Source organism: Rhagoletis zephyria, unplaced genomic scaffold, assembly GCF_001687245.7.
Source record: "Rhagoletis zephyria isolate East Lansing unplaced genomic scaffold, Rhagoletis_zephyria_1.1 Rzeph_scaffold_00197, whole genome shotgun sequence".
Classification (NCBI taxonomy): domain Eukaryota; kingdom Metazoa; phylum Arthropoda; class Insecta; order Diptera; family Tephritidae; genus Rhagoletis; species Rhagoletis zephyria.
In genome coordinates, this window is record NW_016157281.1 from 279,796 (window position 1) to 302,554 (window position 22,759).

A 22,759-nucleotide genomic window follows, 5' to 3' on the forward strand; every position below is an offset into this window, starting at 1 on the left:
AGGTGTATGGTGTCAAGTTAGCACTACATACCATTTTTTCTTAAAAAACGAGAGCTACAAAATTATTCTTTCCACAACAAATTTACAACAAAAACACTACAATTAATGCCGTAGTTAACTTTTCCAAATTCGAAAAGTGTAGTGCTAACTTGACACACGTGCTGATTTCGTATCGCTAGTTGCACAGCTGACGTGTGAACACCAAACTCAAGACCGGCACACATAGAACTTTCGCGTTGGCTTTGGCGTTGGCGTTGGTTTGACAGAACGCACGTTAAAAGTATGCTTGCTACAGTTAACGCTTGGCAGCGAATGCTAGGGCCACTAAATTAACATACTAACGAGAGATGCAATTAATATTTCATATCAATAATTGCATTAAAAACGATATTTCTTGCCCGGACTTGATTGAAAAGGAAAATATTTCACATAATTTTATTTATTTATATACGAACTTATGCAAGAATTACACAATTTAAGATCTGCAGTGACAAAATAAAACAAAAGAAGAAAAAGACGCCAAGAATAAAGTAACGGTACTGTTGTTTTTCCTACATTGCGATAATTATGTAATATTTTGTCATTCAGGTGCCGTGAAGAATGTTGAATAGACGCAAAAAATTACTTTATGGTTTCCTGTCCCTATATGAAGATAGAAACTAACAACGGGAAGAAAGTGATAATTTATTTTACGTCGGTCCATTTCTAAAAAAATATTAAGTATTTTAATATGAGTTAATATTCATGAACAACACTGCGTGAGAATACTTACACCCAACGTATTCAATTTTGTTTTTACTTTTTTAACTTCTAATATAATAATTCGCTCAAGACAAAATGCAAATGTTGCCAACAATAGCAAAATGATGAATGGTAAATGCATAGCAAAGTTTAACATAAGTATATAAGGTGGCGCATTTCACAGGCCCGTTATTACACGATGTAGAAAATAAAGGTGGCGCTGTTTGCGGACCGCTAACCCTCTCTTCGTTGATTTGGCAGCATCCACCTACTCGCTGATGTCATAAAATATCTTTTCACACTGGGGATGAAAATTAAATTTTCTAATTGTACCTATTTGCCGAAAAAAAAATTTAACTTAAATGTAGATAAATGCAACTAAAACGTAAATATGTATTTTTATGTGCATAAGTTTTTGGGTGATTATACTATCCCTTCGGTACCATATAAATGTGGCAATCACCACTTTGCATTTAGTTATAATCAATTTCCTATTTTTTAATGTATCGAAATTTGTAGTTATTATTATTATTATTATTATTATTATTATGTATTTATTACGGCCACGAGAGCCTAATTCAAGTATCATTAACAATTTGCTATCTTATAGCTAGGGTTTTACAATATTCATACAGTTTTTTCTTAAAAACTAAGATTTCATTACAGGTTTTTAAATCCATAGGGAGTTCATTGAAACATTTTAGACCTTTATAGAAAATGTTTTGTTTATCTATTTCCGTTCTAAACAATGGCAGTTTAAAATTTTGTTTATTCCTTGTATTTACATTGTGTGTTTGCTCTACTAACAATACATTTTTACTAAGGTATTCAGGTACATTACCATGCTTTATATTATAAATTAACTTCATGGAGTGAAAGAAAATTTTTTGCTTAACACTTAGCCAGTTTAAACTGTTCAGCATATCAGCCGTTCTGGCATCACTACGTTTTTTAAGTATAAATCGCATACACCGGTTTTGAAGCTTTTGAAGCTTATCAATTTCACTATCTGATATTATGAATAATATCGATGGACAATATACAAAATGTGGCTCAATAATAGATTTATATATAAGTATTTTATATTTTTTATGTAGATATTTGGATGTTCTCTGCATAATCCCAATTTTTTTAGCTACTTTCGCAACGGTGTATTTTATGTGTTCCTCAAATTTAAGTTTATTATCAATTATAATACCTAAATATTTGATACTATCTACTCTTTGTATGCTTTCATTATTTATTTTCAATTCAACGTTGAGATCATTAAAGTTTCTTCTGGTTATAATCATATATTTTGTTTTGTTAATATTAAGTTTGAGTCTATTTCCGCACAGCCATGTATATAAATTATTTAGTGCCATTTGCATTTTCGATATAGCGACATTAATATTATTTTCACTTATCATAATTAATGCATCGTCGGCGAAGAGTCGAATTTCACATCCCTCGACGGCATTGACAATATCATTAATGTAAATTAGGAACAATATCGGTGCCAGAACCGACCCTTGTGGTAACCCTATGGGTACTTCCAATTCCTCCGATATCGCTGTATTTATCACAGTTCGTTGCCTTCTCTGCTTCAAGTAGCTGCTAAACCATTCTAGCTCCGTACCAGTTATACCAATTCGTTGCAGTTTTTTTAGTAATATGTCTCTATCCACCGTTTCAAATGCCCTTTTGAGGTCCAGGAATACCGAAACAACTACATTCTTATTATTTAGCTCTTCTTTCCAATCAGCTATCACCAAATTGAGGGCTGTCTCACACGAATGTTTTTCCCTAAAGCCCGATTGTTGTTGGACTAAAATTTTATTTTCTTCGAGGTACATCATCAGTTGATTCTTGACATGTACTTCTAATATTTTGGCATCACTTGGTAGGGTATTTATTGGTCTAAGCTCTTCTGGTTGTATTGTCTTTTTGACTTTTTTGACAGGTACCACTGTCGACGTTTTCCACCGTTCTGGTACAATACCACTTTCCACACTATCATTAATAATAAGTGCATAGAAGTACCCTAAATACTCTATAGAGTCTTTCAGTACTCCATCTGATAACAGTTTTCGTCCGCCAATTTTGTATTTAAACGTTTTTATAATATTTATAACTTCAGCGGTTGTTATATACGAAAATTTAAAACTACAGTTGGTTTGACTACTGTTCATTACTAGGTCAAAACAAGGTATGTTTCTATTTATTTCAATCACACTGTTTATGAAGAATAGGTTCAGTTTATTAGCCACTTCGGTATCATTCTCAACCAGTACACCATCTATTACAACTTTTTTGATACCATCGTTATCCTCTGCAAGACAAGCCGCCTGTTTGAGGTGCTTCCACATTTCTTTAGCGTTATTTTCACTCATTTTTACTTTATTTTCCATAAATTGAACTTTTTTTATTTTAATTAGTTTTTTGTACTTTTTATTTATACTTCTGTATTCATCCCACACTCCAGTCTGTATAGCATGTTTGTATATATTAAATTTATTTTTATTCATTTGTGCCAGTTCATGGTCATACCATTTATTCATCAGCTTTATATACACTTCTTTTTCGTAAGTCAAGCTTTCCATTGCTTGCACTATGTTGTTGTTTATAAGTTCCACTTTATCATCAATTTGCAAGTTATTATAGAAATTGAAATTGTACGATCTTAGTATGTTTTGTAAACTTTCACGACTGTATCTGTCCCAAGCAGTAATTTTCTTCACCATTCTCATTTTGAACGATTTCGACGTCTTGACACTGAAATGTATTGTTTCATGGTCAGAGATTTTGAAATCCATCAAATTTTTGCATTCTATTTCTTCCGAATTTGAATACAGTAAATCAATTTTAGTTTCAGTTGTATTTGTAATTCTTGTGTTAAACTCTACTTTTTGGGACATTCCCATTACAGAAAATATCTCGGACAGTTTAGTACTATATGTAGAAGTGTAGTTCATATTTATATTAAAATCTCCCACTACTATATTATGGTTGCTTTTATCATATTTAGTAAGTAATATTTCTGTTAAATAATCCAAAAAATCTGCATCACTTGTGCTAGGCGAGTGATAAAGCACGCCAATTTGAAATTTTTTATCGACCTTTTTCATTTTTATTATTATGCACCATATATTTCGATTAACACTTGCATTATAAATTATATTGAAGTCAATTGTGCTATGCACATATATTATCACTCCTCCAGTGTGTCTGCTGTGTGAGTCACATCGAACCATTTTGTATGTTGCTATATCTAATTCACTATCTTCCACATTTTCCGTCGTACACGTCTCAGAGCATAGTATAATACTCGGCTTGTGTGCTGCCGCCAACACTTCTAATTCACCTTTGTTAGATATTATGCTGTTCACGTTTAGATATATGCAATTTAGAATGTTGTTTGTGTGCAGATTTTCCCTTCGTTTTCTTCCCCTTATCTCCGTTGGTTTTGCCTGTAACCTGCACATTTGTTGCTAATATCCTAGCCTTTGCTTTTTAGCATTTAAATGCTTCAAGTAGACCGGACATTGCCTACTCTTGCACTGATGATTGATATCTAGCCCTAGTTTGAGCTTTTCATTTGACTTTATACAGTTTATGCACTTGTTTATCGGTGGATTAACACATCCGGTGGATTTGTGGTTTCCCAAGCATTTGGCGCACACTTCATCGTCCTTGCACTCAGCAGCTTTGTGGTTGTACCCTTTACATTTAAAGCACGTTGTCACATCAACACCATCATAGACTTTACATCTTTCCCAACCTATATTCAGTTTATCACATTTCAGAGTGTTATTAAAACTTTCTTCATCCACCTCTATTATTGCATTATAATAACTATTATTTTTATTTTTCACATTATACTGCCTAATAATTTTAACTTCACCCTTTTCTAGACATTGGTTTTGCTTCTTTAAACACTCGATTAGTTCGTCATTACACTTTTCAAGGCTCATGCCTGTTATAAACAATTTTGGTTTATAATCTCGCGGAATCTTTATTTCGTATCCATCACTAATATTCGTATCCATAATTTCTTTGATTTTGTCTCTTTCATCCACATTAACACTCTCAATTATCATAACACCATTTTGACCAGTCTTAATGTCTGTAATTTTCAGCTCGTTAGGGTTAATTTTATTATTTAAATCCTGCTTTGTTTTTTCACTCGTTTGTTTGGTTCTTGGTTTCACAACAATAGGCGCACGTTTCTTAAATTCCGGCACGTCTCTACCAGCATTTTTATTCATATTTGTTTTCACCATATTTGCAAATGACGTTTGTTGTTGTGTTGCACTATCTTTTATTTCTTTCCCCAATGTTTTTATTTCCCCGCATAGCTTTTCATTTTCCTTCCCAGCTACATCAGCTGTGCTTTTCATTTGTTCCACTACCTCTCGCACTTTCTTTATTTCTGCTGCATTTCTTACATACATTTCCTGGTGCATTTTTAGGGTCGCTAATCGTTCATTATATTTCACCTCCATCGCATTCATTAACTCTCTCAATTCCCGCTGGTTCGTATTCAATGCTTCTTCAAATTCATTTTTGTACTCCTTCAAATACATACTGTTCTTGTTTACACTTTCTTGCATGTCTCGCACTACCATATCAACATTTTGTATATATGTAATGCACTCATCACAAATAAATTTCAACATTGGGTGCGTTCCTATTACCCCATACTGGAAGTTATCTAAGCCAGAGCATCTTGGTGCAGTGTGATATGCCTTCCCACACACACCCATACATCTGACACCTGTTTCCCCTCTTATTGGGACTTTACACTTCACACACTTGTCGTTATCTGACATTATGTCTTCACTTTTCGCACTGTGTTTTTATTTTTCGCGGTAAACACGTATGCATATGTATGTATGCGTCTCTATTCGCTTATGTATTTTGGAAAAATTATTAAATATGAAATTTAAGTAATATTTCCCAGATTTTTTTTATTGTTATCGATATCAATTCATTAGCTTAGTATAAAAGCTTGTTCATCACTAATTACTTAACGAAAGGAGTGTAAAGCAAGAGAACAAAAAGCAAATAAATTTTAATCGCTGTTCGTCACTCAACGGAAGTTTTATTTTTACCGCGCTCTCAGACATACAGGCCAAAGTGGTGTCAGTAAAAGGGCAACTCGCGCTATTTGATATTAATAAAAAATAACGAAAAATTAATAGAAACCTGCTACGTACAGATAGCACAACCATATCTGGCAGCGATGGTGTTCCAGGAGGCGCAGCAGCTCCGCCGGATTACAGCAGCAGCTGGAGAAACGGTGAAACGCAGAATCCGAACCAAAGTCAAACGGTCATTATGCTGGATTCAGCATATGCAGCGACGCATCAGCCGGCGCAGGCAGAGGGCAGTGAAGCTCTACCGGTAACGATGCACCAGCATAATACGACAGCACCGTATGGGCACCAACAGAGAAACATAGCAGTCTCGTTTGTTGAACATCAGCAGACAAAATTTTTTTGCAACAACAAAATTCGGCAGCTTATACTGAAGTGCATGCCCGAATACCAATGCCTCGCTTAACACCAAATGACATGGATGCTTGGTTCACATCTGTGGACTATTGGTTTAAGGCCTGCAATACCCAGAGATATTACCACGTTATTGCAACACTGGATCCGCTTACTCTGCCTACTATCGGGCAGATTAGCAGGAATGCCGAAAACCAACAACGCATAACTAGCACTGGCGTAGGCATGTACGATTTTTTAGCTACTCAAATATTTCGGAGAGAGCCATCAGCGTAAAATACAGCGATTATTAGAAGAAATGGTCTTAGGTAATCAACGCCCAAGTCAGTTATTCAACGCTATGCGGCGCGTCGCGGGAAACTCCTTTTCAGAGGAAACGCTACGGGCTATGTGGATACAGCGCCTACCCGAAATGGTTCGAGCGTCCATTATTGCGCGTGAAGGTCCGATCGATGATCTCATTGTGGTCGCAGACGCTGCAATGGAGACGCTCACCCAGCGCCAAATTTGTGGTGTGACGAAAGAGGTTTCAGCCAACATACCGGAAGAAGGTTCACAAGTAGCAATCACACAGCTAGCGAACACAATTCACCAGTTACAGCAAAAAATCGACAACCTGAGCACACGGCAGCGCAGCCGTTCACGAATAAACTACAGACGTGTGCGTTCACGTAGTCGTCAAAACACTCAAAGGTCAAAGCCTACTGGCGGTAATGGTTGGTACCATCAAACCTTTGGCGATGCTGCAACTCGCTGCCGTAACCCATTCAGCCACCGACAACGCGACGTAGGCAACAGTGTTTCCAACCAGCACGATTGACTAGAAACGTCTCCCAGCGGTGCAGACTCCAGCAACTGCAGCGCTGGAATCAATCAACTTTTCATCACAGATCGTTCGTCTCACTTAAAGTACTTCGTCGACACTGGGGCCGACTTTAGCGTAATTCCAAAGAAAATTAATTGTTCGGTCCTTCGTCCCACCTCTGTCACATTGTGTGCCGCCAACGGCACATTGATAAACGATGGTATTGTTAGGCAGCATATTGACCTTGGCCTCCTTCGAAATTTTACGTGGAACTTTATGGTTGCAGACGTGAGTACTCCAATACTAGGCAGTGATTTTATTCGTCATTACGACTTAATTATTGATTTGAAACGCAATAAATTAATCGACAACACGACAAGACTAGCAGCGCCGTGCACCATTCACACTGCGCTGAATGTGCAGATCAAGGCTTTCGATATCAATTGTACTTTCGCGAATCTCCTTGTAGAGCTCAAAGACATAACTGAGATGACGTCGGATCGCCGGCCAGTCAAATCTGAAGTTTACCACGTTAGCGAAACTAGTGGCCATCCGGTAACTGCACGAGCTCGTAAGCTTGACCACGAGAAGCTGGCTGCAGCGAGTTCCGAGTCTGAATACCTCTTGAAGATAGGAGTGTGTCGCCCATCGAAAAGCAATTGGGCTAGCCCCCTAAATATGGTCCGTAAAGCAGACGGGACTTGGAGACCATGCGGTGACTACCGCGCCCTCAACAAAATCACGGTGCCAGACCGGTACCCCATTCCTTTTCTCCATGACTGTATGACCATTCTTGGTGGAAAAACAGTTTTCGGCAAAATCGATCTGCAAAGGGCGTTCCACCTAGTCCCAGTAAGGCCCGAAGACGTGAAGAAAACAGCCATTATAATACCTTTTGGCTTGTTTGAATTCACGCATATGACGTTCGAGTTACGAAATGCCGCGCAGACGTTTCAGCGCCTTATTCACGAAGCTCTGCGCGGGCTGGACTTCGTGTTTGCTTACGTTGACGACATATGTGTGTATTGCATCCGCAAACATGCAGGACCACACGGAGCATATACGTTTGGTATTTGGACTTCGTGCGACTGGCCTGACAATTAACCCGTCCAAATGCGAATTTGGAAAAAGTCAGCTAAAATTCCTTGGTCACCTTATTACCAGCACAGGAGTTCGCCCACTTCCGGAGAAGATAGAGGCAGTTCTGCGAATACCGCACCCAAGAATCGCCAATGAATTAAAAAGCTTCTTAGCAACAATCAATTTTTATCGTAAGTTTTTACCTGGCGCCGCCAAACGTCAAGCAGCCTTGCAAAAACTAATTCACGGCAACAAACGGAATGACAAGGCTCTTATCGCATGGAATAATGAAGCAGTTGAAGCATTTGAAGAGTGCAAACGAAATTTGGCTAACGCCGCCACCTTGGCATATCCTCGTGTCGGCGCTCAACTTCAATTAATCACTACGCTTCCGACATCGCTGTGGGAGCGGTATTTCGTTCAAGTGGTAGAAAATAACCCACAACCACTCGGTTATTTTTCACGCCGCCTTAACGAAACCCAAAAGCGGTACTCGGTATATGACAGAGAGTTGCTCGCCATATATCTTGCACTAAAGCACTTTCAGTACATGGTAGAGGGCAACCAAACGAGCATCTGTACTGATCACAAACTGCTTGTTTATGCCGTTAATAAACGCTGTGACGAGGGTTCTCCGCGGCAGATTAGGCAACTAGACTATATCAGCCAGTTTACAACGGACATCCGTCATATTCCAGGTTTAGAGAATCAAACTGCAGATATGTTATCGCGTATTAATTCAATAACTCCTATTAATTACCTCACCATGGCAACGCAGCAGCAATCGGATCATGACATACAATCTCTCGTAGATGGTAAGAGAAAGCACTCAAAATTAAATATTTCAGGGTAGCAGACGCTGACGCTCAGTTGCTATGTGATGTTTCAACGAGAAGCATTAGACCCGTTGTACCGCATTCACTCCGTCACCAAGTTTTACACCCTGTTCACGATCTGGCGGACCCAGGTGCCAACGCGAAACTCAAAATGATTTCGCAGCGATTGGTTTTCGATATTGTCTCACCTTTATCGATCGTTTTTCTAGGTGGCCCGAGGCGATACCTTTGCCTGACATACAAGCTCAAACCGTTTGCAGAGCGTTCCTGAGTGAGTGGGTTGGGCGCTATGGTTCTCCTCAGAAAATATTAACCGAAAATGTTCAAAGAAATGCTGTAGACCCTAGGTACTCAGCGCGAACGCATTTCGCCATATCACCCACAAACGAATGGGTTGATAGAAAGATGGCATCGATCCTTCAAAAACGCTGTTTTAGCTACCGGAAAAGACGACTGGGTTGACAATTTAGGTCTCACTCTTCTGGGACTACGGAATGCTGTGAAACAAGATCTAAATACATCCGCATCTGAAATGATGTTCGGCACTTCAACAAGACTATCGGGTGAGTTTTTCACTACACAGCCTAGCGTGTAGCCAAGTTTCGTTTTTGTCGATAAATTGCGTATGCACTTCCAAAAAATTCGCCCTGTCGAGACTTCATGGGACTCGCCGGGTACTCCGTTCGTCAACAAAGACTTATTTTCATCAACGCACGTTTACGTCCGAAACGATAGGGCAAACCCTTCCATGACTGAGCCTTACGATGGCCCTTACAAGGTGGCAGCAAAAAACAACAAATATTTCAAAGTCTTAATAAAAGGCCGAACGGTCGTAATCTCTATCGAATGCCTCCAACCGTCTTACATAGTTGCAGATGAAGAAGAAGTCACAAACACTTCACATCAAGCATCAGGCATCAGGCGCACATCGAGCATCACCTGCCATTATAAGCGAACAAGTCGCTTTCTTGCAAGCAGATCGCAAAAAATCTAGGAAGGGGATAATGTGGCAATCACCACTTTGCATTTAGTTATAATCAATTTCCTATTTTTTAAATGTATCGAAATTTGGAATTATTGTTATCGATATCAATTCATTAGCTTAGTACAAAAGGATGTTCATTAGGCTGGGTCGATTTTGTATGGGGGAAAATAAAAGGCATTTGACCGCATTGTAATAGTAATATTATGATGTCTTAGGTCTAAGCCAATTGTTATTGGCCATGAAAGATTAATTTAAAACTTATCTTATTTATATAATATTAAGTGGGCCATGGGCCGATTTGGTCAGTTTTCAAGATTGTGGTGAATGAAGTCAAACATGTATTGTCAAAGATTACGAATCGTTTGATAAGTTAATAGTAGTTTCAAGCATATAAGTATTTACATACATTAACATAATACAATTAGGGTGAGAAACGCCCATTTTAAGTCCATTTATGCAGTCTTGAAAATTATTCGCGGTCTCTAATTCTGCCGTTAGATGAAAGTAGGGGACGTGCAATAAGTGTTTAGATATACATAGATATTTTAGTTAATTCCATGATGTGAAAAAGTGACTGTAGGTAAATGCAATAGTATTTAACATATCCTGGGAAATCCTTTTGAGGACTCTCCAATTGGACGATATTGCTTTGCATTTAGCTTGAACGAAAAAAGTCGCTCCCTGACATACTTTTCTGGAATTCGGTTCTTTCATTTAAAAGTTATTTATACAATTTAAGAGAAATTTTTTTAGAAAAAAACTGGAGATCCACTTAAATTTTTCCATATAACTTTGGTAAATGTTACTTAATAATTACCAAATTGAAGGCGAATGTTACTGATTTTTGATAATAATATGATTAAAATCGTTCAGATTATAAACAAATTATTTTAAAATAAAAAAAAATTTTGAACAAAGTTTTTTGTCATTTTCTTGTATTAGCAATTTTTATATTGTATGCATAAACATAAGTAAACCAATTAGTGTTTCTAGAAGTTGTGCCTGTTCAGTGTTTCCATACTCATTTGCATAAACAAAATTTTTCCACGATGATGGAAAATAATGGCTTTTCTATTAGAGTTACCGAGATTGGCCCTATGTTTGCAAAAATTCGCAAACTATAGCTAATATTAAAAAAAGATTAGAATATTTGGATCCAGCGACCTAAAGCTGACCAGCAATATTAAAGCTGTTCTTTACATCTTTTGACTATAAGCCAGTGAAATTATCAAGAGAACAATTCAAATTTTATTGAAAACAGATAATCTTGAGATTAACGATAAGCTAAAGGGCTGCGAGAAATGAAATTTGACTTTATCTTTTGCTTAAACGGATTCATTAGCTAATAATATGCACCAAACCATTTTGCCGATCCCAGAATTTTTAACAAGAATTGGTCTTATTCGACTAGTGTGCTGTGGGTTACTTTGCGGTCGATGCGCGGGCTCTTACAACTAAAATAAAATACTAATATTTTGCAGGCTTGTTGTTGACTTCATGATACAATATATTTTCACTATTACCAAGGGATCTGAGAAAAATTAGATTTTCGACCCGCCCTAATGTGCATCACTAATTACTTAACGAAAGGAGTGTCAACTATAATATGAATAAGCAAGCGTATGCAAACGTGCGAATTCACATAAATCCTATTCTGAAACTATAATGTGCTTAACATCAAGTTTCGTCAAGTTTCGCCAAACGTCATTTGCTTAAGGAAAGAGCGATACTGATCATATCATATTTGATAATTTGGTAACTTATTTTTCAACTTGGTTACTTTTTCGATTCAGTCCTACATGTAACACAGGTCAAAAGAAGTTCTGGTTCCACATTAGGAAGCGTGCCGTAGCGTTTCCTTTTACAGAAACACCAGGTTATCCTGAAAGTTTCGCAAGGCGAACAGTTCTTCAGTGTTTCTAGGTTACTATAATTGTGTGATCTTCAACAAAGTGCTTGATAGTGGCTATTGTTATAACTAATAAATGTGGCAACACTGAACTCATGTAAGTAAAATATAGCCACCTAAAAGTCTACACTACGTTGCTTATGCATTTGACAGATTTTTCGTTCAATTTCTGACAGTCAGTTACGGCAGCTTATTCATATTATAGTTAGCCCTTAAAGCAAGAGAACAAAAATCAAATAAATTTGAATCACAGTTCGTCACTCAACGGAAGAGTTTTATTTTTACCGCGCTCTCAGACATACAGGCCAAAATATACTTTGGACTATTATCAAACACTTTTTGCTATTAATAATAGCCTTAAAGGGAACTTCTGCGAGCAGTTCAAGCCAAAACTATATTTTAACCAATATTTATGCCCATTTACGAAAAAAGGGTGCCTCCCATACTAGAAAACGCGTTGAAATGCCAATAAAAATTAGACAAAATGTCCCGACAAGCTATTTTGCTACCTTCAAGATGTATCTAAAATTGTGTGCTTGTTCCGAATATACGCTAAAATTTAAAAGGCTAAATAATGGGTACAAATCTACGTGCATTTGAGTCATCATTTCGCATCACATGCTCGCGTTTCCTCTCATTCTTTAGAATTTATTCGTTGCTCCCTCATTCCCTCATGACGTCACAACCGGTTGCTCACAGCTTGATTTGCGCAATTTTGTATTCTGTCGCTCTTGCGACAACGCGTAGCACATGAGAGCTGAGAATAAGAGTGAGTGTAAGAAAACTTTTAAACACCCTTGTTACACGGGTAAGGATATTCCAGTGCTGAGAACTTATGAGAACTCCACGATAAGAACGAATGCCCACTCTCATTACTTGTTAAACGGTGAGAATGAGAGTGAATTCCTATTCTCAAGGTATTTAGTCTCATCGCTTACGAGCACCTTAATGCACAGCACAAGAGATGTTATCAACAGCAGCATGCTAGACAATGTATTCGATAATATTGTCTGCAGTGACGGAAGGCATGAACGATGATAAATGTAGCCATTTCATGCGGCCAGCCACCACCAAGTCAGTGGTCACGTCAGTCCGACGTTTATTATTCTCGATTTTCATCCACTCATCGTTCACCGGCTTCGGAGATGCACGCGAAGTTTGATTAAAAGCAGAGCGCGAAAGCGGCGACCAGAAGCAGTAGCAGTAGATGATTGCAAAGAACTTCCAGCATTGGCGCCAACCAGTGCTGTTACATACTTTTTTCAAAAATCCCCACGCATCCAAATAAAAATAACTATTTTTCCCTACGCTCATATATTTTTTCCCCTACAAAATTCCCTACACTTTGTTTTTGACCCATTTCGTTTTTATACTCGTTATTTGCTAAAATATTGCTGTTGATAATTTTACTATAAGATTGCTGAAGTTATGTACATATTTTCAGCGAAATTTTGGTCGAGTTTTTATAGTTCAAAAATAAAAATACTTTTATATTGTTTTAACAGGTATATACTTACACACGATTTATTAAAATAATTCATTTATTTGCATACTTTAGGTAAATATGTACATATGTAAATAAATATACATATATATATATATATATATGTATATAGATGTATGTATATATTTTTAATAAAAAATAAGGTAAGTTACATTTACAATGCATTTTTATTATATACATATATGCACGTATTTATATCAAAGATATTTATACTTGTAATAATATTCAGTTCTGTTTAAAACAAGCCAAGCAGTTGTACCTAACTGAGATCACGTTTGTTTAGTCTCTATGAGAAAAACTATTAATAATAAGTTCTTACTTTGAGAAGGGACCTAACTTCTAAAAATATCATTGTACATATTGCAAAATTTTTGATAAATATTAAATAAATCAAATATTTTTATGATGGTTATACAATTCTGATGCGACCATTTTTTTGTAATGTAAATCTTTACACTGAAAAGTGCAGCAGTTTTGGTTTTCGTTTTGTAGTTTGGAGCGCATAATGCAAATGGAGGTTAAATTTTCGTGACTGAGTTTGTTTCGTTTTTTTGTACGTACATCGGTGATGATGGAAAAGATTCTTTCCGAGTCTGCGTTGGCATGTGGCAGAGCCAAAACAAACTTAGCTACCTTTGATAAATTAGGGAAAATATAGCTGTCATTAAAATTTTTTAATTTACTCATTTTGCTCCAAAATTTTTCAGCGTCCATATCCAAAAGAACTTTTTTTCTTCCTCCGAAAAATTGAACTCAAATGTTCTCCATTCCTGCAAAATGGAATTAGAGTCCACGTTTACTTTTTCACAAAGATGTTTAAATTTCAGGTCACTTTTGTTTCCTTTCTCCCCCATTGCAACGTCGGGACATAAAAACTCCATTTCTTTAAAAATGTCTGCCTTCAAAGGTAATCTTCGCTGTATCTCGACTGTATCTGACAGTCCATTCAATTTTGTTTGCAGCTACTATTGGAATTTCATTTATGAGTTCGTTGCAGTCATGACCAAGGAAAACGTCTTCAATTGGGAGAGAAACGTGTGGTGATCTAACAACACAGGAAATGTTAAGCTCAGTTTTTTTAATAAAGTTTTGACCTAAATTTAAAAATATTTTAACAGATTCGCGTTGTAGGACTTGTATTAATGGCGCTTTGGACTGGAAAAGTGTGTTTAGCGTATTAAAGTAGTTCAAAACGTACTTGAGAAAATATAAATAAATCTTGTTGCACTCATTACTGAGCTCAAATAAAATGGATTCCGTAAATTTTAGTTTGTCTTGCGCGGCCGCTTGTTTAAAGAATGCCAAACGCACATCCCAATTATTTAACACACTTTCAACGCATTTTTGATGTGAGAGCCATCTAGTTGAACAAGTCCTTCAGATTTTCTTCTTCTTCCCGATCAGCAATTCCTGTAGTTTCTAACTGTGCACATCTCTTGGAGCTTCCCGAGACATACGTACCTATCTGCCGCAAAAGATCCTCAGGTGCTCGGGGCAGTACCAAACAAGCTTTACTGGCGATGATGGCTGCAGAATGACATATACATTTCACAACTAGTGCACCTGGGACGTCACTAATTAATCTTGATGCGAAAGAGTTTGATCGACCGACCATCACACTTGCACCATCGCTGCACATACCTAGAAAAAGTATAAAATACTTACTCAGACTATGAATGCAGAGTATTAACTTTTATTATAGTTACCGATTATATTGTCAAATGGAATACAAAGAGATAATATGTGTTCTTTAAAAGCCTTGTAAAGACCATCTGCAGAGCAGTCAGTGCGTACTGGGAGAAGATCTAGCAGCTTAACCATAACCCGTCCGTTATCTTCGTCGTAAAATCGGACCAGGATACACATATGCTTGTTAAGGCCAATGTCCGTGCTCTCGACAATCAAAATAGAAAATTTGTTTTCTTTTAGTTTTTCCACTAAGTTATCCTTTTCTGTTTTTGCTATAACATTCTTTATTACGTTAGTGCATTTATTCCTTCCGAGCTGGACATGTCTTATGATCTCGGAATCCGGCAAGATTTCTTTTAATAGTGGAACTATTAGCGAAAAACATGCTGAGCCTTATTTCAAAATTTTTAGCATCTTTTTCAGTTTGCTTGTTTGTGTTTACTTTGAAACAATTTGTAATTTTAGCCGTTTTTTGAACTGCGTTTACTTTTGTTTTGTGCGCATTTGTTTCAGAGTGCTTCAGTAGCTCCGATTTACCACAATTTAAAATTTTGTTACATGCCGTGCACTTACATCTATAGGGCTCATCCTCTACAGCTTCCAACCATCCTTTAAACTTTTCATCTTCTGTCCACTTTTTCGAAAACTTTTGCCTCCGATACTTTTTCGGTCGCTGTTCCGAGTTGCTTGAAGAAGAGGAACTGATTTCTGAAAATTTTCTTTATATACTACTTAATTTTAGCTATTTAATACATTAACTTACTTTAAACAGCAAATCCAGCAAATCAGATAAGGCGCGGGTAAGAAGCAAGAAAAATTCATCGCAACTTAATATGTATGTACATTCATTCATATGTAAAACAGTAAACAGTGCTACCAACGCAAACATGTGTAAAACTTTAGAATGTACAAAATAAAATCCTCAATTAAAAAATGCTCACAAATTCCTCAAGTTCAACTACTTATATGCCAAATACACGACACAAATGCTATTACATACGTTTTTTTATAGAATGCTTTTAATGTGGCCACACTAACCCCAGTACGAGAATGTTGCCACAAAAACAAGCTGATTTAGACTTTGTTGTTTTTTTTTCATTTTTAGTAAAAAAAATATTCGTGGTACAAAGCTCAATAACAATATTGAAAAATTTCTAACTTTGAAGAACATTTTGTAATCGGTCGAAAATTCCCTACATTTAACGCTTTTTTCAAAATCTGTCCTTTTTTCCCTACAGCCATTATTTTTCAACAAAACTCCCTACGTGTAGGGATTTTCCCCTACCTGTAACAACACTGGCGCCAACAACTGTAGGTGAAGATGGTATAGGCGAGAGATTGTTCATATTTGAAACACCAGCTGAAGGTACACTCTTTGCATTAGCAAAGAGCTACAGTAGTAGCAGGCATCGGCAAAATATTCTCAGCTGGAACAGCAGAGCGGGAAGGCGGCAGATCAGCAGAAGCAGTAGCTAGGCAAAGAAAATCCAACATTACCACCAACAACTGAACGCGAAAAAGATAAAGCCGAGAGAGCGTTTGCATTATCACTATCAGCGATATTAGTCAGAGCCCAAGAATGATAGAATACAAAATTGCGCCGATCAGAGAGGATTTTTGAGAATAACTTTTGTGTGACGTCACACTGGTGCAATTGCGAGAGAAATGCCAAAACGTGGGCAAAAATGGAAGAAGAAAAAATGTTGCAAGGAAAACGTAAACAAGTTGCACATGTGTGACGTCATGCAAACAACGATTCTGTCAAATTCGTTAAGAGAGGAATAGCGGTCCGAGATCGGCGCAACCTTTGTATTCTCTCAATCGTGGTCAGAGCCGAACTATCATTTGCACCAATAATTGACGTTTTAGCAGTTGAAATTCTGCACTATTAATCAGCTTAGAGAATAAAACTTTTAAGTAATTAACCCCCTTAGTCAGACATGCAATAGATGACGCCAAGCTTGAAGAGTTTTGTAGACAAATATCGCAGTTAAACACATCGTTCTTATTATTAGCAAGTAGCTCACACAATTCTTTGTTATCCACCTTTGCACATATTTTATGAAATTTACTTTTACAAACATGGCAAGAGATTTCGTAGCCAACACGTAAGGCCTTACAGCATTTAGCCCAAGTTGAATTTTTCATAGCAAGATCGAACAAACACATGACCGTTCACTTCGACTTCGGGAAAATCCTTTCTTTTTAGTCTTCTGGCATATCCCGGACTAAGAAGATCTCCAATAGTCGATTTGGATGGTTCATTAACCGTGCTAAGTAACTGCTGCTTAGCCGTCTTATGTACTCATGCACCGTATTTACATTAAGATCTTTGTAGATATTCGAATTTTTTATGTACCACGGTGCTCCGCATATTGCGCGTAAAATTTTCGACTGCCGTCTTTAAGTCTGTTCAAAATGGAATTGCAAGCTGTGCTCCAAAGCCCGATTCGCATGGCTTAATCATCTTATTAAAAATCAACATCTTGTTTTCTAGGCTTAATTCAGATTAGTGCCCTATAACCCATTGAAGGTTTGCTTCTTTTAGTTTCCCTTGAGAATTTTTTCTATATGTCTATTCCAGGTAAGTCTTCTATCTAGTGTCATCCCACGGTACTTCACACTATCTTTAAGTGGTATAGCCTTGCTGTTTATTTTTAGCGGTGGGCAAGTTTCTTTCTTCAAAGTAAATGTTGTCTGAACACACTTGCTTTCGTTAACCTTTATCCTCCAATAACCTAGCCATAGCTCTGACTTTTTCAAATGTTCTTGTAGCTTGTAGGAAGCCTCTTTAGGGTCTGAACTATAACTGTGTCATCAGCAAACGTTGCAATGGTTAGAGTTTCATCAGTTGGCAAATCACGAGTGTATATTACGTACAAGATGAGTCCTAGAACACTGCCTTGAGGGACACCGCATATATAGGGTGACTTTCCGTTCTAAAGGGATCCTGCCTGAATCTGAAGTTTCTCTCCAGCGCAAAGCTTTCCAGAATTGCATGTGTATTTGCAGGGAGTGAAACCTTTAGTTTGTTTATAAGGCGATCATGCCCCACTTTGTCAAAAGCTTGAGAGATGTCCAAAAATACACCGGTTCAATATTGCTCCCCTTCGAAGGCTTTTCTAATACAAGAAACAATTCTATGAACTTGTTCTACAGTGCCATGTTTTTCACGAAAACCAAACTGATGTGGTGGTATTATTTGGTTACTTGTTAGAGAAGGTTGTATTTTTTTCAATACTTTGGAAAATACAGAAATCAAGCAAATGCGCCGATATGAATTAACCACTGTCGGATCTTTGCCTGGCTTTTGCCCTATAATTATTTCTGAAAGTTTCCTGAATTCGGGGAAGTGCCCAACTTAAGCATGTTATTAAAAATATGTAAAATACGTAAGTTAGTGGAAACTCCTTTATGGTTTCACCTGTAATGCTATCGTAACCAGGCTCTTTATTCTTCTGAATGTCATGAACAATGGTGTTAATTAAATCTTTCTTTTTGGGTATTGAAATATTGGGAAGATGAGCGCCTTTGCTTGGTCTAAAGACTTGTGAAAGATGACGGGCGAAAGTGTTTGCTTTATCTTAATTACTCCTCGCCCAGCTTCCGCTCTGAGTACGTAATAGTGCTTCTCGAAGAACGGGCCTCTTCGCATGTTTCAGCGTTCGCCTAAGGGAGTAGTCAGTCTGTTTCGAAGCAGACAAGGACTGAAGGATCGACTGCGTACTTCTTTCTTTTTCCGCCAGCAACAAAATACGCAATTCCTTGTACAGGCATTCAGCTGCGGTTTAAGCTTACGAGAGCGAATTCTTTGCCATTCCCTTCTTAATTTGCGCTTTTTACTTATTAAGTTAAGAATGTTTTGGGTGTGCAGGCCAGGGCAGTAAGAACTGCGATATTTTATAGAAAGATTTGGTGTTTCAATTTCTACGGTCTTAACTATTATTTCTGTGAGATTTTCAGCTGCCCTGTCGATATAAATCTTGATCCGAATAAAAATTTGTGGGACAAGGTGCGAACTGACATACTTTTTGTATTTTAACCAGTTTGTGAGTTTATTTGTAAGATTTTCTTCATAATTAAGAAAAATTGATAATGTTATGAGGCAGGGAGAATGATCTGAAGAGAGATCAAATAAAGCTTCTGTATTAACTTGGTGTCGCGCAATACCCTTTGTTACACCAAGGACAATAAGATCGGGTTTTTTGGGGGTCAGATGGCCAATACCTTGGCTGACTAGTAGACAAGACGTCAAATCCTCTGTTCTGGATTACTTTATATAGATTTCTACCTTTTTATGTAATCAATTTACACAGCCAGTATGTGTGTTTGGCATTGTAATTTCATGCTACAATAAACTTACTGCCAAACTTTAGGGAAAAGTCATTAAATTGATTTCCTGTTATGTTATGACGAGAGGGGCAGTATATAGCACGCACAGTATGGCCACCCCAGTAGTCATCAATGTATATTGCAGTGTTATGAATGAACTCATCACTTTGCGATTCTAATTCATAGTACTTTATTCTGTTACGAATGAGAATGGCTGTTCCGCCCTCGAGCTTTCACTTGTGGATGCTTAGTATCATAGAATTTGTACCTATTAATTTGAAAGTTATTAAATTGCGTAAGGTGGGTTTCAGATACAAGCAAAACGTCTATATGAAAGCGCTCTGGGAAAATTTCTAGTTCGTTTTTATGCCCGTTCGCATTCCAAAAACATATTTTGGGAATATTCATGGTTTAGCTAAAATGGCTTGAACTAATAGATTTGCCCTAGTGCATTGTTTGATTGGATGAAAAGGGAAGCCACGCCCGTGTTGCGCACTTTCGGCACAATTATAACGAATTGTCCCTTCTTGTTGTCTACGTTCTTTGGTAGCATATTCCGACCAAAAAGAGGTTGCGTCGGAGGAGTATTTTTCAGCATTTGTGTTATGCCTAATAGGAATATTTTTGGGAATGGTTTTCTCTTTCATTGAGATATAAACTGGACAAACTCTATAATTAGTAGTGTGATTTCCACCACAGTTACTGCATTTTTTGGATTTCGGGTCCATTTTTGGTTTCACACATTCTTTAGAAGTGTGTAAAACCCCACAGATTACACAGACACCAGGTAAGGTGCAGTAGCGACATGTGTGACCAAATTTCTAGCAGTTGTGCAGTATAATGCACTTCCCCTTTTCAGGCTATGAAAGTTAGGATCTAGCTCTAGTTTGAACATCGCTTAACTCATTAAACGTGAAAGCAAAAGAGGAAATTTAGAGGAACCAAATTTTGGAGGATACTAAAAGTGAGGATATGTACAAAAACCGATAGTAAAAAGTTTCGACCTCTATAAAGGGATGTCTGTACGACCTGAAACTTATATGTAACACTCTTGAATCTGTGTTATGCAATAAAAATGTTCATAACAACGCTATTAGTCTGTAAAATTCGAGCGTGAGATATATGTAACACTAGCGTTTGAAGAGTTAAGGGATGTTTTCTTTATTTTTGATGTTGAAACCATTGCGCACCTTAAAACCTTCTTCCCTAAGAGCATTTTCTATCTCTTGAGAGTTCGCGCTGGACTCGATGCCTTTTACGGCAACTTCTAGTCCTCGACTACTTTTAAGTTGATAAGTGTAAAAAGATTTCTTAAACTTATCAAAATCATTGTTAATTTTACAAAAAAAAAAAACTTCGTTTTGAGCCTGAATTTTCGTCACCCTGAAATTGTGCATAAGAAACTGTGCATACGAAATAATGCATATGAAAAAAACCGAAATAATACATACGAAAAAAACCCAAACAATGCATACATGCACAGTTTCGACTCAAACCCGAAGTAAAGCATACATGAAAAACGAAGTAATGCATACATGCACAGTTTCGACTCAAACCCGAAGTAAAGCATACATGAAAAACGAAGTAATGCATACATGCACAGTTTCGGTTCAAACCCGAAATAATGCATATAAGAAAAACGAAGTAATGCACACATGCTCAGTTTCGGTTTAAAACCGAAATAATGCATACGAAAAAAAACGAAACAATTTATACATGCATAGTTTCAACTCAAACCCGTAGTAATGCTGTTGTGCTTTATTTTACGCACACTCGCAGCACACACAAAAAACTATTAAACACGCTTACCACTCGCACCGCTGTCTTTGGAAATGGGCTGTTTCTACGGCTCTTGGCCGACGCCTGGCAATATATATGTATGTGTATATATGAATTGGGGGTGCTCCGCTTGCGGCTCCTTAAATAATTGTTGCTCCTTAAGAAGGCTGCTACCAGATTGCTGCAGGAGGCAGGGTTCCGTAGCACAAATTAATTATCAATTGACTATATCACTCGCGACAACTACTTCCGGTTTAAGTGAAAGACTTTATTTAACTTTAATTAACTTTTATATTTAAGTCGTTGCTAGCCGCGTGTCTTTCAGTATCAAAGTCTGAGTTCGAATGCCATTTTAAATTTTTACAAACTGACGCCTGAGCTCAAGTGGAAAAATAACTGTTTTTAGGTTGGCAATAGTACCAACATTATGGTAGTACTGAATGGCGCTGCAATATCAATAGGGTTACCATTACATCACCCTCATTTGGAAAAATTATTATAAGGTGATCAGGCTTACAAAAATCCGTTGCTCCAAGAGGCGATGGCAAATTGATGTGGAGGAATGAGATGTATAATCAAAAGATTATTTCCTTCCCCCATTAACTCATTCGTCCATATCAATTTGAAGATATTTACAGAATTCAAAAAGTTTTTCCACTTGAACTAAGAAACGCTATTATTATGTCTTAATTAACAGTTAACAAGCTTATAAAATTCTAGTAAAATAAGTGCGGCTAAAAAATCGCACTGATTTCTAATAATTTTTTTGCTGGCGGCTTTTACGGCTTTTTTCCATACAAATAGCGAAATTTAGGAAAACTGGCGTTGACTTTTTTATTTATTTTTTTTTTTTGCAAATGGTCTTGCGCATATTCATCCATAAGAAATTCATCTTTATATGGAAACAAGTGCAAAACGCTGTCAACAAAAATAAAATTAATAATCAATGCGATTTAGCCTCAAAACTTGCACTTATATTACTAGAATTTTATAAGCTTGTTAACTGCGTACCCAAAAAATCTCTAAAAATTCTGGTTAAAAAGCTCGAAATTTAGAAAAAACTTTTGAAATTTTTCCAATTTCTGTATAAAGTTTGAAAGTGTGATTTATATAGTTTTTATTAAAGCGTGAACCATATTTTTATAAAAAAAAAAATATCAAAAAAATTAAGTTGAAAAATATTGTAAATATTAAAAACAAAACACCATTCATCAATTTTTCACCGCCACTGTATGTACATATGTTTGTGATAAACAGGAAAACATGCATTGCACACTGCATTATTGTGAGTACAAAGGACGCGTTAAAAAGGATCTCAGTTAATAAACCTTAGCTTACATACATACACACACAGATATATGTATTTATGTTTATGCATACAGGTACATATCGTCGCCTGAAATGCAAAAAGACGTAACAGCATCGTAAATGAAATGCAAAAAGTCGTGCCTAATAATTTAATTTTTTTTCATAAAATGATGTGGGGAGTTGTAATTCGATGAAATCCATCATATAAATCAAAAAGTGAATTTTTAATTTTTTATTAGTTATTAGTTATGACTTTTTGCATTTCAACGATGATGTTTATTACGTATTTTTGCATTTCA

The 22,759-nt window shown here is 36.8% G+C and overlaps 1 protein-coding gene and 2 long non-coding RNA genes across 4 annotated transcripts in view; 1 reads left to right on the forward strand and 2 right to left on the reverse strand.

Moving 5' to 3' along the window:
* LOC108358043 (uncharacterized) overlaps nucleotides 1-14,545 on the forward strand; it is a 15,798-nt gene extending 1,253 nt beyond the window's left edge. The window contains exons 2-3 of the long non-coding RNA XR_001846700.1: nucleotides 6,891-6,892; nucleotides 14,536-14,545. This is a non-coding gene — a long non-coding RNA (uncharacterized LOC108358043). The remainder of the gene's footprint in view (nucleotides 1-6,890; nucleotides 6,893-14,535) is intronic.
* The window catches only part of dos (daughter of sevenless), a 352,985-nt gene that overhangs the window by 266,242 nt on the left and 63,984 nt on the right, over nucleotides 1-22,759 (reverse strand). The window lies entirely within an intron of this gene.
* LOC108358044 (uncharacterized) lies at nucleotides 633-1,036 on the reverse strand. Its single transcript, XR_001846701.1, has 2 exons — nucleotides 773-1,036; nucleotides 633-705 (listed from the first exon to the last, which is right to left on the reverse strand). It is a non-coding gene; the product is annotated as an uncharacterized LOC108358044 (long non-coding RNA).